Genomic DNA, 16,163 nt, shown 5'->3' on the forward strand with positions numbered 1-16,163 from the left:
CACTCCCTGATGTATTCTCTCTCAATCTTTAGTCGAGAGGGGCGCCTCCAGAATCTCTTGCCATTTGTGCTGTACTGAGAGCTCAGCCGAAATGAGCGTCCTCCCTCGGAGCCCTGCATATTTGGGAGATCAGCCTCCTACCACCTGCCGTAGTCAACAGATTTTCTAAGGAGGGGTAAGTCTGTGGGATCTCAGGAAAAGACGGCCAAATCCTGTGTGCAGGCGCCTCTATTGCAGCGGGCCGAAGGAATTGTCCTGTTCCAAGCTGAAACATATCCGTTTTATCTGCAACGGTAGTATACCTGTCATTTGGGTATTAGTCTCCACTGCTAGCCCGCCATTTCTGTTTGGGCATCGATTGTTTAATACATTTAAAGGGATTCTCTGCCCAGATGCTCATGTCGGGTGCAAAGAGAGCTCTTTCACCACTATCCTGACTGCCCTCTCCCTGCCCCACACACCTACCTGCCCACATAAGGTAGGGTTGCTGGGGCTCTCGCCCCATCATCAGTAACTCCAACAAGGGAACCCCAGTTCAGGTAGCCCTTGGCAGTAGGCTTTCCAGTTTTCTTGACCATTCAACCAGTGGGCCAAGTGCTGCAGTTGAGCAGCAAAATAGTAAAGCCCTCCCTTACGCCAGGGGTGCTTCAGAGTGGCCAAGCTAACTCTTTGTCTCCCATTGACCCATAGTAATTCCATTATCAACCTGTCACAGTCCAGAAAGAACTTCCTGGGGATTTCAAAAAGGGTTCCTTGGAAAATATACAGGGAGCAGGTAGCAGTATCCTCTTTACCAATGCCAGCTTCCCCATCAAGGAGAGGTGAAGTGTATTCTAAAATGTTACTGTGGGCTTTAATCCATCTATCACTCTACCTATATTCGCTGTTTCAAACTCCCTAGCCCCATGTGTAACCCATATCCCCATGTATCTTACCATATCGGTCTCTCACTGGAGGTCCTGCACCAGCCTTCCGGCCAGCCTCCCCAATAGGAAGAGTTTGGATTTAGTGGGATTCACATGTAGCCCGGTGAGTTCGCCAAACTCAACCAGGACCGCCAACATGATATGGCCCGAATATGATGGACTGCACAAGTATAGCAAAGCATCATAGGCATTTAAAGAAACCACTTGTGTGGTCCCCGATCCGTATCCCTGCAACCCAGCCTGCAATCAGCAAGTCAAGGGCTCCATTGGCAAGACAAAGAGCAGGAGAGACAGGTGGCACACCTTTTGGGTCCCCCGAACTCAGAGCAAAGCTCGTCAACACCATACGCCCCACCCGCACCCATAGCCGAGGGGGTACAATATAACAGCTGCACCCATTTAATGCAGGTCCCTCCAATGCCAGCCTTGCACAGCATCTCCCATAAAAATTCCCTTGACAGGGAATCAAATGCTTGCTCAATGCCCAGCAGTGTGAGCGCAAACTGGTCATCCTGTAGCAACGGTGAGTGCATCACCAACAATAGTATCCAAAAGTTAGAAAAGGGTATTCCTGCGTGGGATGAACCCGCATTGATCTTCTGCAATCAATTGAGGCAGGTACTCTAATAATCCTGGGGTTAAAATTTACTTAAAATTTTCTACATTGAGCATCGACAAATGGTAGTAAAAGGTCACCACTGTACTATCCTTGTCAGGCTTGGGGAGCCTAACTATAAGCACTTCCCTCATGGAGTCTGGGAGTATCCCCTTTCCATAGGCTTCGTTCTAAACCTCCAGTAGCCAATCAGTGTAGAAAGGTGGAATCTGACTACATGGTTATCCCCACTTTTTTCCAGGTGTTTTGCTGGTTTTCGACTAGTCTTACTGGGATCCTGCTATTCAGGACCCCATTCTATCTGCTTTCTCCCTAAATTGGTTGTATAATGTACTTAGCTACACTCCAGATTGGATACTGGGGTACTCTTATAAGTCCCTAGTATATGGTACACTATGTACCAAGGACATAGGTTCCCCAGAGGCCTCTCAGGGGCTGAAGCATGGATTGTGCCGCCCCTGAGAGGCCATTCAAAATGAAAAACGAGGTCTGCTGCTGCAGCCTGTGCATGGTGGTGCTTGCACCCCTTACTTCAGATATAGGTTCACTATATCTGTTCTAAATCACTGCACATATAAAGTTTCCGCCACCACTTGACCCCTATGCACCCGGCTCCTCTGGGATAGGTAACATGGGTACCTCGGTACTCACAAGGGTGCTGTCCTTAGAACCTTCTATGTTCCAAAGGGTTTGCTTGAAGTCCTCTTAGTAGTGTCCTTAAACCGTAATTTTCCAACCGCGACTTTCCAATAGAGTTGCACACAGCACGCGGTCGTGCTTCCTCACTGCACCCATCCTTCGTGGGTGTCCTGTGTCACTTCCTTGGGTGGTTCCTTGGGGTCTTAGCGATTCTACGTGCTCTAGGCACTGTGTCTATTGAAGTTGTGGTTCTTATATATCAAAAAACAGGAGAGTGTCAAAAAAGACAAACGAATAAGCACAGAAAACAGAGAAAGAAACACAACTTCTGTGATTCACATTGGAAATCATTCGGAGTTTGCTAGGAAGCCCTCACTCACCACCCTGGGTGGTGACATGCTTCATCATCGGGCCCACCAGGAGAAGCCGAGTGCCTCCCTGGTGTGCTACAACGCCAGAATACTGTGGACCTGTTTTTTTGTGTGACAATAATGTGAAAAATGTGTGATGTTAAAAATGTCAAAGGACTGTGCCATACAAAAATCTTTATTCAATGGTCAGCCTGACAATGTTAAAATATGTGTAGGGAAATGTGCCAATTAATGTATTGGTTATTTCCACTTAAAGTGGGGTCGACATGTTTCTGCCCTTGTATGTGTAGTTTTACTGGGCTTTCATCAAGACCGTAAGTAGTGTACCTCGGCGGTGTGGGCACGCTAAGGCCCACCCTAACCAGAGGACGTGAAAGTTAAAATACAGTGTAACGAAAATAGTGCACAAAACAAACCATAAAGATGTGGGATTTACCTCTGTTTTAGAGGAACCTGTATAGTCTGAAAATAAAAAAGACATCCAAACAATGAAGACAAACACTGAATTAGTGAGATCTGTCAGTAGTTTTTTGCAAGACTGATCTCTGAGTACATGTGCTTAGGGCTAGTCAAAAGGACGTGACCGTTGTGCGATAGATGGTACGTTTATGCAAGAAAACGTTGGTCTGGGAACCAGACTGACGTGTGAACATGCACTATGGCAGCAAGCAATAGCCGATTGAAAGGACGGCTGTTGTAACAACACTCGTGGTTAGCGATCAATAGGCCGGACGGTAGGGCCAGTGGGAATGTGTGTACAACATGAGCTACAGACTACTACTCGGCAATAAAAACAAAAGTTTTTAAAGTAAGAAATTTCTCACTTGTAAATTAAAAGATCCATGCCCCATAGGTCTCGGGAGGGAGGTGGGGGCGACAATGGCACACCCTGCAGGGGGACAGAGATGTAGAGTGAGAGTAATAACAAAATGAAGGAGCGGAAAAGTAAGTTACTTAGCTCTATGATGGTAGGAAGAACTGGTCTTACGCCCGCAACGCCCAGCACCCGCTCAGCACCTAGCGTCTCCTGCAACCGGACCTCGTGGATGGTCCAAGTCGGACGAAACACGCTAAAGTAGAGCGCTGGTAGGGGTGGGTGCGTCGTCGGAGAGTTATGGCCAATCAAGACACTTCCATCCGAATGAGGCTTGGGAAGCAAGCCCTCTCCCTCCGTGTCGTCATCGGAGGATGCTCCAATCAGAGCCCCGGGTGAAAGCGAGGCTTGGGATACAAGCTGGGTGAAGTTCAAGGGGGAAAACTTTAATAAATTCTCCCATCGAGGACAATGAAAGACAGGCAGGGAGGACGGTGTGGCACTAGCTTTGTGATAGACTCTGATGGGTGCTTAATACACCTCGGAGCTGAAAAAAGAATAGAGAATAAAAGGATCAAAGGATCGTAGTGCTGATCGGAGGATGATCAACAGCTTTTAATGAATATACTAGTGAATGGGGTAGTCAGGTAACAACGCAGAAAAGGGACACAGATTAGGAAATGTTGGCAAATTACTATAAGGGTAAAACACTGGGTGCTCCATACACAGTGTTCTTCGACACAAGTAGTATTGAGAACAGGGACTATCGATAGATATTTTTGGGGTCGATGTCAAAGCAATACAAGGAAGGGTCATGCTGGAGAATTCAAGCACACAGCGAGTGGCCACTGGAAACTTCAGAGATGTTAAGGAAGAGTTCCTAACGCTTGAGTACAGATGACCAGGGAATTTGATCGTTAAGACCATTCAGATGTGTCCCTAATCTATAAACCCAGCGTTGTTCTTTTTCAAAGAGTACACTGGCGGTATTTTTCTCAGTGGTGACTTTCTCTATGATGGTCCAACGCAGGTCATTGGGGGTGTGATTTTGCTGGAGGAAATGTTCACTCATCTTAGTAGTTGTTTGGCGACATCTAATGTTGCTGCGATGTTCGCAGATACGCAGCTTCACTTTGCGGGTGGTCATACCCATATATCTTTTTTGACATGGACACGTAATGAGATAGACCACGTTGGTGGAATTACAATTACTGTGTGTCCTCTGTGTCCATGTCCTACCACACTATGTGTGGGAGGGTATACTCAGAAGTGAGTCCCTTGCTCATTGCACCATCAGGATTCAAGCAAGCCGGGCCGAAGAAGGCTGTGATGCCAGAAACCGGTCCCCGGAAGCTTGTTTCCTTCCCAGTACAAGAATTGGCTTGGTAGTTTGGTTTGCCCTGTTCCCATCATGCACTGGGACAGGAACAGACTAATTTGCATATAGCCAAGTTCTGAGCTGGGATGGTGCAGTGAGCTAAAAAACGGTGATGGATTAAAACCATGATCTCTTGACTTGGTAAGAGTATTCTGCATCATTCAGAAGCTCTGTCCATCACCACCCCCCTTTTCCAAAATCGGTTTTATCCACACTATGTGTGGGAGGGTATACTCAGACGTGAGTCCCTTGCTCATTGCACCATCAGGATTCAAGCAAGCCGGGCCAAAGAAGGCTGTGATGCCAGAAACCGGTCCCCGGAAGCTTGTTTCCTTCCCAGTACAAGAATTGGCTTGGTAGTTTGGTTTGCCCTGTTCCAATCATGCACTGGGACAGGAACAGACTAATTTGCATATAGCCAAGTTCTGAGCTGGGATGGTGCAGTGAGCTAAAAAACGGTGATGGATTAAAACCATGATCTCTTGACTTGGTAAGAGTATTCTGCATCATTCAGAAGCTCTGTCCATCACCACCCCCCTTTTCCAAAATCGGTTTTATCCACACTATGTGTGGGAGGGTATACTAAGACGTGAGTCCCTTGCTCATTGCACCATCAGGATTCAAGCAAGCCGGGCCGAAGAAGGCTGTGATGCCAGAAACCGGTCCCCGGAAGCTTGTTTCCTTCCCAGTACAAGAATTGGCTTGGTAGTTTGGTTTGCCCTGTTCCCATCATGCACTCGGACAGGAACAGACTAGTTTGCATATAGCCAAGTTCTGAGCTGGGATGGTGCAGTGAGCTAAAAAACAGTGATGGATTAAAACCATGATCTCTTGACTTGGTAAGAGTATTCTGCATCATTCAGAAGCTCTGTCCATCACCACCCCCCTTTTCCAAAATCGGTTTTATCCACACTATGTGTGGGAGGGTATACTCAGACGTGAGTCCCTTGCTCATTGCACCATCAGGATTCAAGCAAGCCGGGCCGAAGAAGGCTGTGATGCCCGAAACCGGTCCCCGGAAGCTTGTTTCCTTCCCAGTACAAGAATTGGCTTGGTAGTTTGGTTTTCCCTGTTCCCATCATGCACTGGGACAGGAACAGACTAATTTGCATATAGCCAAGTTCTGAGCTGGGATGGTGCAGTGAGCTAAAAAACGGTGATGGATTAAAACCATGATCTCTTGACTTGGTAAGAGTATTCTGCATCATTCAGAAGCTCTGTCCATCACCACCCCCATTTTCCAAAATCATGTCCTACCCGGTTCCAGGAATAGTTGTTTGGAGTGTGTCGTCAGATGACACACACTGCAGTTTGAGCATGGATAGTGTCTGACAATGGGGGATAAACCCCAAGCATTGGTGATAGGTCTTTCGATAGAGGAGTTAGACACTGTAGGTTGCGGCCGTGTGTGTACTAAGGAGTCCTTCAGGCTCCTGCCTTTTTTGAATGAAAAGAGAGGATTGTCCCAAGTTCCTCTGTTGCTCATGATGATCTTCCAGTGTCTATTGACTTACTTTTTCATGGCGTCTGATAGACAGCTCTAGGTGGTAACACATGTCTGTTGGTTCTTTTATGGTTTCCTCCAGGAGAGCTTCTCGTGGTTGATTCCTTGCACGTTTGTTTCCTTTGTCAAGGATTTTGGTAGGGTATCCTCTTGATTTCAATCTGTTGGTGAGGTCATTAGCTTGAGTTTTGTAGTCCCTGGTATCGCTACAGTTTCACCGTATCCTAAGATACTGGCCGTAGGGCAGGTTCTCCCTCAGAGGTCTCGGGTGGAAACTCGAGAACTCGAGTAAATTATTCTTTGCTGTCGGCTTGTAGTGCGTTCTTGTGTTTATTGTAGTGCCCCTTCAGTGATGACCACGTCCAGGAATACCACAGCCTGTTTGCTGTAACAGTGGGTGAATTTTAGGTATGGGTCTAAGGTATTCACCCAGATCAGGAATTGTTCTAGAGAAGGTTCGTCCCCCTTCCAGATGAGGAAAATATTGTCAATATACCTCCTCCATAATCCTTTGGAGGATGAGAAGGGGTTATTAGTGGGCAAAATGTGCTTGGACTCAAAATCATGGACATAGAGTCCGGCTACGCTATTAGCAAACGTGCTGCCCATAGACGTCCCAGTGCTCTGGAGATATAGCTTTCCTTGGTACTCAAAGTAATTTTCTTTTAAGGCCATCGTGGCACATTCTAGTATGAATACTTTAGGTGTTGTATATTCCCACACAATTGAGTCCAAAGCTGTCCCTAGGACTCTGAGTGTCGTCCTGAGGGATGCGTGTATACAAGCTCTCTATCAAGTGTGACAAGAGTAATTGAATTTTCTTAAAAAGTTACCAGTTCCAGTAGCTGCAATAGATTTTTAGTGTCTTTTAGATAAGTTGAGGTGTTCTGTATTAGAGGTTTTAGGTAGTAATGACAGAACGTTGAGAGGGGTTCGAGGAGTGAACCGATCCCAACACAATGGGTCTTCCCGGAGGTGGATTTATATTTTTGTGGATCTTAGGCAGGGTGTAAAAGTATGGTATTGTGACACCGTCTGCCATGAGGTATGCTGCCTCATGTTTGGAAATCCATTCATTCTCTTCAGCTTCCTTAACTAAGTTATGGATGCGTGACTTCAGTTCTAGTGTAGGGCCTGTTGTCAAGGGAGTGTAATTGGTCCTATTGTTCAGGAGGTTCTTACACACATTGTCATAATCCGGTGTATTTTGGATAACTATGCCTCCCCCCTTGTCAGCTGGCTTGATGATTATTCCTTTGTCGTTCTTCAAATCTTCAAGGGTCTGGTATTCTAAGGCAAAGAAGTTTTTAAAAGGAGTTGGTGTTGAAAGGGATTCCATATCGTTGAAAACCGTTAGTTAAGGAAGCTGACTGGGCCAATCCCTCTCTCACGCGGTCGATATTGCATTGCTTCCATGTCTGAGTGGTGCGCGTGACTGTGATACCTAGGTATCTGAACAGGCCCGTTTCCCAACATAATAGCATTGGGGGAAGCTTGGAGGAGCCCCGATGACACAATGCACCAAGCAGAAAAGTCAAGGATTTGGCCATGTTTATACGCAATCCAGAGACGTCCCAGAAGGTTTTAAAGTGCTCCAACAAGTGTGGCAGTGAAATTGTCTGCGCCATCAGGTAAAATAAAGTGTTGTCGGCATATAGAGAAATCAGATGCACTTTTCCCCCAATGTGTACCCCGTAGCAACTAATTTCCTTCCTAAGTGTGATGGCCAGCAGTTCCAATGCCAGCGCAAATAGCAGAGGCAATAATGGGTACCCCTCTCTGGTGACTCTCTGTACCTCAAAGGTTGCAGAGATTATTCCCCCCAGCCTGATTCTGGCGGAAGGATCGGTGTAAAGTTGCTTTACCCATGTCTGAAATCGGGGTTGAAACCCCATTCTTATAAGAACTGCCTAGAGATAACACCAATTTACTGTGTCAAATGCCTTAACTTTGTCTATGGATACAAAGACGAGATCTTGATCACTGTCCTTCACTTCGTGAATGACATGCATGAGTCTCCTCATGTTCATGCTCGTGTCAACCTTAAATCACAGCAAGTAGTGCACGTCTGAGCACAAGCACAACATAGGATTGCCGCGCTCGTGTATAAGACACATCTTCTCCCTTCACACTTTTTTTTTTGCAAGTACTTAATCTTTAAGTTTAACAGGAAGACGTCTTGATCCTAAATGCCTGTAACAGCCCCTGGACACTACAATATTACCCTGAAAAGATGCATCTCAGCATGAATTTCCCAAACCATAATTTCCTCGTACATCAAAAAACACATTTGACGCACAGTTCAGATGATGTGATTTAATTCCTAAATAAACAGAGTCTCCTGACATTCCATACAGTACCACCCTCAACATGTACTGTGATCCTAAAGACCTGAATCACACATACAGGATCCGACCATTTTGCAAATCCCCTACCCACTATCACCCATTTCCTTAAACGCACCATGTCACCCAGGTCCATACCTTGTTTCCCAGGCACACCCCCCATTCTTTCATTGAGATCCTCTGTCATGTTTATTTTATACTCTTCAATTTTCTCATGCATATCTTTCAAATCTACTTCAGCCAGATCACAATGCAATGATTGCTTGCCTCTTAGCCACCATGGGACCAAATTAGTGCTAGGTTTATGTCCCCATAATAATTCTAAAGGACTTGCCAAAGTAACAGATTTAGGCGAGGTTCTGTAAGACAACAACATAGACTGCAAAGCATTCTTCCAGATCAAACTACCTTTTACAGCCAATTGGATGGCTTCTTTAACCACATGTTAAACCTTTCCACTTTGCCATTGGCTTATAGATGAGAGACCTCAATTCTCTTATGAATCACTCCACATTTTGAAAATACTTCTCCATCTGTTGACTTACAAGCTGGGGCCCAGTGTCAGTCACAAGTTCCTGGGGAATGTCCTCTCTACAGAATATCTCATCCAAAACCTCTATGACCACTTCAGAAGTAACATCCTTCACCATTTTGATCTCTGACCATTTAGAGAAGTAATCTATCAGAACAATGCCAAAGGCCTCTTGTCTAGGTAAGACAGAAAATGAGCCAATGATATCCAACCCTAAGTTGCACCAAGCTGCTTTGGGCAACTCTGCAGGTTTGAGATCAGAAATTAAAGGCTTTGGCTGATTTGTTACTATTAGTACTTTTATCACATCATCTCACTTGATGCTCCACAAATTAGTCCATGCCTGGCCACCAAATGTTAACTTTGATACATATTCTTGTTGCTGAAATACCAAATGCCCCTCATCAGCAATATCAACTATAGCTCTCCTTAAACTAAAAGGAGGTACAAACCTATCACCCCATACAATAACATCATTTTTCACTGCCAGTTCCTCGCGTACCTTAAAAAAAACCTCATAAATTCATTGGCAAGTCTCCTTTCCTTAGGCCAACCCTCCAAAATAAATGGTTTCACTTTGATAAGTTAACTGTCTTTTCTCATTTCTTCATGCCACCTGTTCTCCTCCACAACTGGAAAATCAGAACCAAGTAAATTAATATTCTCAAACCTGAACGTCACATCACAGTCATCTGCCTCATACTTTTTATCATGGTATTAGATAGGTAAAGGTAATCTGGACATGCAGTCAGTGTGTTCATTGTTTTTACCAGGAAGGCATCCTATCTTGTAATGAAAAATGTTGTAACCTTGAAGCCAATCTGGCTAATCTAGCAGACATGATATGACCGCCCCCCTTTGCTAACATGTGCACACGAGGTTTGTGATCAGTTTTAATAGTGAACCTTGTATCCCACAAAAAGGACCTAAAATGTTCATCGCCCCACACACAAGCTAATAGCTCTCTTTCAATCACTGAGACATTTTTCTCTGCCTCAGCAACTCTTTAGACGCATATGCCATAATCCATTCATGTTCATGTTCCTCTTGCATCAGCACTCCACCTAAGACCTAATTTTCTGGCATCAACCGTTATACTGCACTGCTTCCCAATTGGAAAAGGTTTTAAACATGGTACATTCACAATTAGGTTTTTTAAAGTGTCAAAGACAGTAGAGATAACCTTGGTCCATTCAAATGTAGCATTTTTTGTAGTAAACATCTAAGAGGATCCGCCACAGCACCATACTTTGGGATAAACTTTGCATAGAACTCCGTTAATACCAGAAAAGCCACCAACTGTTCCTTACGTGTACGTTCTGGAGCCTTGCTAATGTTTTCTACATTACTTTTTTGGGTGTAATACCAGTTCCACTGAGGCAGTGTCCTAACTATTCTACCTCTTTTTTCCCAAATCTACATCTATCTGAATATACAGTCAACTCCTTGGATGTTAAAGCGGCCAAAACATTCTCTATATTATGGTCATGTTTTTCTACATCTTTCCCAAATACCAATATATCATCCTGGAAAGCAACGGCTCCATTAAGATCATTCAGGGTTTCTTTCATTAACCTTTGGAATACTGAAGCAGCACTTATTAAACCAAAAGGCATGCTGCATAGCCGAAACAAACCCTCAGGGGTGATAACTCAGTCAAGTTTTTACATTCCTCACGCAATAACACCGGATTATATGCACTGGCTAAATCAAGAAACGAAAACACCTGTGCCCCAGCCAGCGTAGATACCATTTCATGTAGATTAGGAAGGGGATAAGCATCAGCTCAATTTGCATCTTTGAGGCTGCATAGGTCAATGCAGAGTTGAAGTTCCTCGTTTGATTTGACTGAAATAACCGGAGAAACACACAGAGAGGATTCCAGTCTCAATAATCTTCCCCTTATACATGTCCTGTAACATTTCCTTCAGTTTACATCTGTACGACAAAGGAACATTCCTTACTCTATGGCGTGCAGTAATGGCTCTGTCCTGTAACTTAATACGATGTGTGAACCACTTATACATTCCCAGTTCATTGGCAAAAAGCTCAGGAAACTTGGGTTTCAATTTCTGTAAGAATTCCGCCTCATCGCCAGATTTCCCTCTACATGTAACTTCCGAAGAAATCTGTAAAGCATACACAGGAGGATCTCCTCTTGGATCAAGTTTGATGCCAAGTTCCTTCTGGGGTGACCCCCTATTAAACACTGACCATAAACCTCCAAACAAATTCTGTGACCATGAATATCAATTTTTGCCCAAAAAGAGCCCATCAATTGAATCTTGTGACCCGTATAACCACCTGAAGAAACATCAGAGGCAACACGATTCTACTGGGCCACATCACCTTGACAATGTTATGTGCAATTATGGTATACCAGATGCAAGAATCGACCAACCCACGTGTGCTTATACCATCAATGCTAACAGTGCAAGAAGGACATTTTGTAACAGCCCTTTATTATTATTATTATTGGGCATTTGTAAAGCGCCTGGTGACGCCACTGGCGTGTCCCCGCGCTGTGATAAGTGGAGTGGTCGCCCCCCCCCCTCCCACTAAAGGCTACCTGCTGAAAAGGTGGGTTTTAAGCTTTTTCCTGAACAGGATTTCAGATGGTTCAAGTCGCAGTTCTGGAGGTAGGACATTCCAGCATCTGGGGGCGAGATGTCTAAAGGATCTCCCTCCCATACGCGCCTTCCTTACTCTGGGTACCATTAGTAGCCCAGTCTGAGAAGACCGTAAGTTGCGAGTGGGCTCGTAGTGGGTCACCAAACTCTGAAGCGGTTCAGGGGCTTTACCGCTCAGAATGCGATGGCATGTGGAGAGGGCTTTGAACTCAACCCTCTTCTCCACAGGAAGCCAATGGAGGGCTTGAAGAGCAGGTTTGGAGGGTGACCTCCTGGGGAGTCTGAGTACAAGCCGCGCCGCGGCGTTTTGGAGCACTTGGAGGCGGCCCATGACCTTGCTCGTGGCCCCCAGATAAAGCAGGTTCCCATAATCAAGTCGCGAGGTGACCAGGGCGTGCACCAGCGTCCTTCGAGCAGAAATGGGAAGCAGGTCTAAGACTTTCCTTAAGGCTCTTAGGACACCGAAGCATACCCCCGTCACCCGGCTGATCTGAGGACCAAAGGCAAGGTCTTTATCCAGCCACACGCCAAGGTTCCTGGCCTCATGGCAAGGAACGGGGACCTCGCCCAGGCAGGGTGGCCACCACGCCGACGACCAAGCAGAGGGCCCACCCCCCACCACGAGCACCTCAGTCTTGCTACCGTTCAGCTTTAAACAGTTTGCGGACATCCAGGCTGCAAGGTCTTGCATGCAGTTCCTGAAGATGTCCGCTGCAAGACCGGGTGCACGCGATAGGGAGACGACCAACTGCGTGTCATCGGCGTAGGACACCAGGCGAAGGCCGTGTCCCTCCACGATGGCCGCTAGGGGGGAGACATAGATATTAAATAGGGTTGGGCTCAAGGACGAACCCTGAGGCACGCCCTGGCCCAACTCAATCTCCCTCGAATAGCATTCACCCAGCCTGACCTGGAAACACCTGTCAGACAGGAAGGACCTGATCCAGCCAAGCGCAGCGCCTGTAACCCCACCTTCATTCAGACACTGTAGCAAGGTGGAATGTGCTACAGTGTCGAATGCTGCGCTTAGGTCAAGCAAGATCAAAGCCATGGTTTGGCCCTCATCCACGCCCTGTCGTAGTGCTTCAACCGCTACAAGAAGTGCCGATTCCGTCGAGTGACGGGGACGGAAGCCAAATTGCGAGTCGTGGAGTAGCGAAGCCTCCTCCACGAACTGCATGAGTTGTACGTTGGCTATTTTTTCCGCCACTTTAGCCATATAGGGCAGGAGGGAGATGGGGCGAAGGTTGTCAAGTTTTTCGAAATTCACATTGGCTTTTTTTTGCAGGGGGAGTACAATTGCTTACTTCCAAGCTTTGGGGACACTCTGGGATTTGAAGGAGGTATCTAGTAGGTGGCGGACATAGGGTTCGAGTACTTGCAGGCTACCCTTAAGTCGACTGGGAGTCGTCGGGTCTCTTGGGGAACCAGATTTAATCGACCCGCAAATACGGATTAGTTCTTCAGTTGGAGGGGTGGCAAAGGAGATTAGCTGTCGTTCTCCTTTGGTTTTAGTGCCCTCCCCATGTGGAGGACTGTTGTTTGCCCGCTGAGGAAAGGAGTTGTAGATGTTAATAACCTTATTAGCAAAGAACTCTGCAATACGATCGCAGCCCTCCGTAGTGCAAAGTTTCGTGGGCATCACAGCGGGCTTCCCGACTGCAATAGATTTATAAATTGAGAAGAGTTCCTTGGTGGACTGTTCGGCTTCTTCAATCTTAGTGCAGAAGTACAGTGATTTCCCCCTCTCGTAGCAACTTATGGTAGTTACGCCTGCAGTCTAAGTACTCTGCTTTGGCGGGGGTGGAATAGGCAATCCTCCATTGCCTTTCGGCCCGTTTGCATGCTGCTTTAGCCACCCGCATGTCCTCATTGTACCAGGGAGCTGATCTCTGAGCTCGACCCCCCATTTTGGCCGCACCAAGTGGAGCCACCAAGTCCAGGGCCTCCGTAATTCGTTGGTCTAGGTTAAATTAATTTCTTCCACGCCCACACCACCGGGAAGACTCGTCGCAATTAGCGCCTGATTGAATAGGGCTTGGGAGAACGCCGCCCATCTCCGCCTAGGATGTTTGTCCGCAGGAGGGTCGGCCAGACAAGGTCCCTGTGTCCCAATGGTGAATGGAATAAGATGGTGGTCAGACCATGGGATGGGGACCGGGGTCTGAGCTTCCACTTGGTTCCAGTTTGCGAAAACTGGATCAAGAAGGTGGCCCATCTTGTGGGTAGGGTGTTGTACCTTCTGTTCAAACTGCAGGCTTGCCATTGTTAGACAAAGATCATTTGCTACCTTGTCCGTGGGGGTGTCTAGGTGTAAGTTTAGATCACCCAGGACTAGGTATTTATCCGTACTTAATGCAGCTTCAGTGACGTCCTCCACTAGCTTCTCAATAAAGGCTGTAGAGGGGCCAGGCGGGCGATAGATCAAAAGGCCTTTCAAGGTGAAGTTGCCATTTATCGTGATAGAGAAGGCACCAGCTTCACTACCCTCAATATTCGTACGTTCTAGCTGACATTGGTAGTCCTGTTTAGCAACTATGGCTATGCCCCCCCCTCTCCCTCTTATTCTATCTAATCTTTGTAGACAGTAGCCCTCTGGGATGGCTTCAATGATTTCCGGCATGGAATCTTGATCTAACCATGTTTCCGTAAGGAAAAGTAGATCCCATTGCTTCCCGCTAAGGAGGTCGTAGATATCGAGGCAATGCTTACGTAGAGAGCGTACGTTCAGCAAGCCACATATCAGGGAGTGTCGGGCACTGATTTTAGCTTCCCCTGTATAGAAGGCGAAACTGCAGTAGTTGCAGCCCACGTCATTTCCTGCCTCCATGCTGTGTGAGCAGGGACCCAAATGCTCATGGCGGAGGAGAAGAAGATCCTCTCGACTCCAGCTGATATGAACTGCAAGAGGAGCAGGGGGTCTGGCCCTGGGCCGCAATCGGCCGCGGACGGGCGCAGACGGGCTTAACTCAGGCGCAACTCCGGCGCGCCTTCGTCGCGCCCGCTGCGCTCGTCCGCTGCGCTGCCTGCAACACATCCGCCTTATATCCCCCCCAGCATCCCAACAGCTAGAGCGCTGCAGGTAACTTCCGGAAGTGTCTGGCGCGGACCCTCCACGCCCTCTGCTCGAACGGTGCTAGTCACCGGCGTCAGAACGAGGCGGGAGGGGCGAGTCCAGCACTCCGTTGCTAGGTGGCGGTAGCTGCTTGTCTGCTTAAAGGAGCTCTGCCGAGCAGACTGCAGATAGCGGAACAAACACACAGTGCAAAGAGGCTTGCACGCGCTGGCTCACCACAATGCCAGGTGAGGAGAAATAAAGTTTTTTAAATTTAAAAGTATAAAAAGAGCTCACACGCCAAGTCACCATACAGCATACAGGTAATAATCACCAATACACTGGAAGCGCTTCAATAAAAGCGGTAGGGACACTGCCACTGCCCACTTACCACGCGAGGATTCAGGAACCAGTGCCTTATATCCCCCCCAGCGTCCCAACAGCTAGAGCGCTGCAGGTAACTTCCGGAAGTGTCTGGCTCGGACCCTCCACGCCCTCTGCTCGAACGGTGCTAGTCACCGGCGTCAGAACGAGGCGGGAGGGAGGGGCGAGTCCAGCACTCCGTTGCTAGGTGGCGGTAGCTGCTTGTCTGCTTAAAGGAGCTCTGCCGAGCAGACTGCAGATAGCGGAACAAACACACAGTGCAAAGAGGCTTGCACGCGCTGGCTCACCACAATGCCAGGTGAGGAGAAATAAAGTTTTTTAAATTTAAAAGTATAAAAAGAGCTCACACGCCAAGTCAGCATACAGCATACAGGTAATAATCACCAATACACTGGAAGCGCTTCAATAAAAGCGGTAGGGACACTGCCACTGCCCACTTACCACGCGAGGATTCAGGAACCAGTGCCTTATATCCCCCCCAGCGTCCCAACAGCTAGAGCGCTGCAGGTAACTTCCGGAAGTGTCTGGCTCGGACCCTCCACGCCCTCTGCTCGAACGGTGCTAGTCACCGGCGTCAGAACGAGGCGGGAGGGAGGGGCGAGTCCAGCACTCCGTTGCTAGGTGGCGGTAGCTGCTTGTCTGCTTAAAGGAGCTCTGCCGAGCAGACTGCAGATAGCGGAACAAACACACAGTGCAAAGAGGCTTGCACGCGCTGGCTCACCACAATGCCAGGTGAGGAGAAATAAAGTTTTTTTAAATGTAAAAGTATAAAAAGAGCTCACACGCCAAGTCAGCATACAGCATACAGGTAGTAATCACCAATACACTGGAAGCGCTTCAATAAAAGCGGTAGGGACACTGCCACTGCCCACTTACCACCTTTCATCATTAATGTTTAACACAATGTTTACCTCCTAATCCCTGTTTTCCAAACGTGACTCCAATTCCTCCTGGCTTTGTTTAACATCC

Source organism: Lissotriton helveticus, unplaced genomic scaffold (assembly GCF_964261635.1).
Source record: "Lissotriton helveticus unplaced genomic scaffold, aLisHel1.1 SCAFFOLD_829, whole genome shotgun sequence".
Lineage (NCBI taxonomy): Eukaryota > Metazoa > Chordata > Amphibia > Caudata > Salamandridae > Lissotriton > Lissotriton helveticus.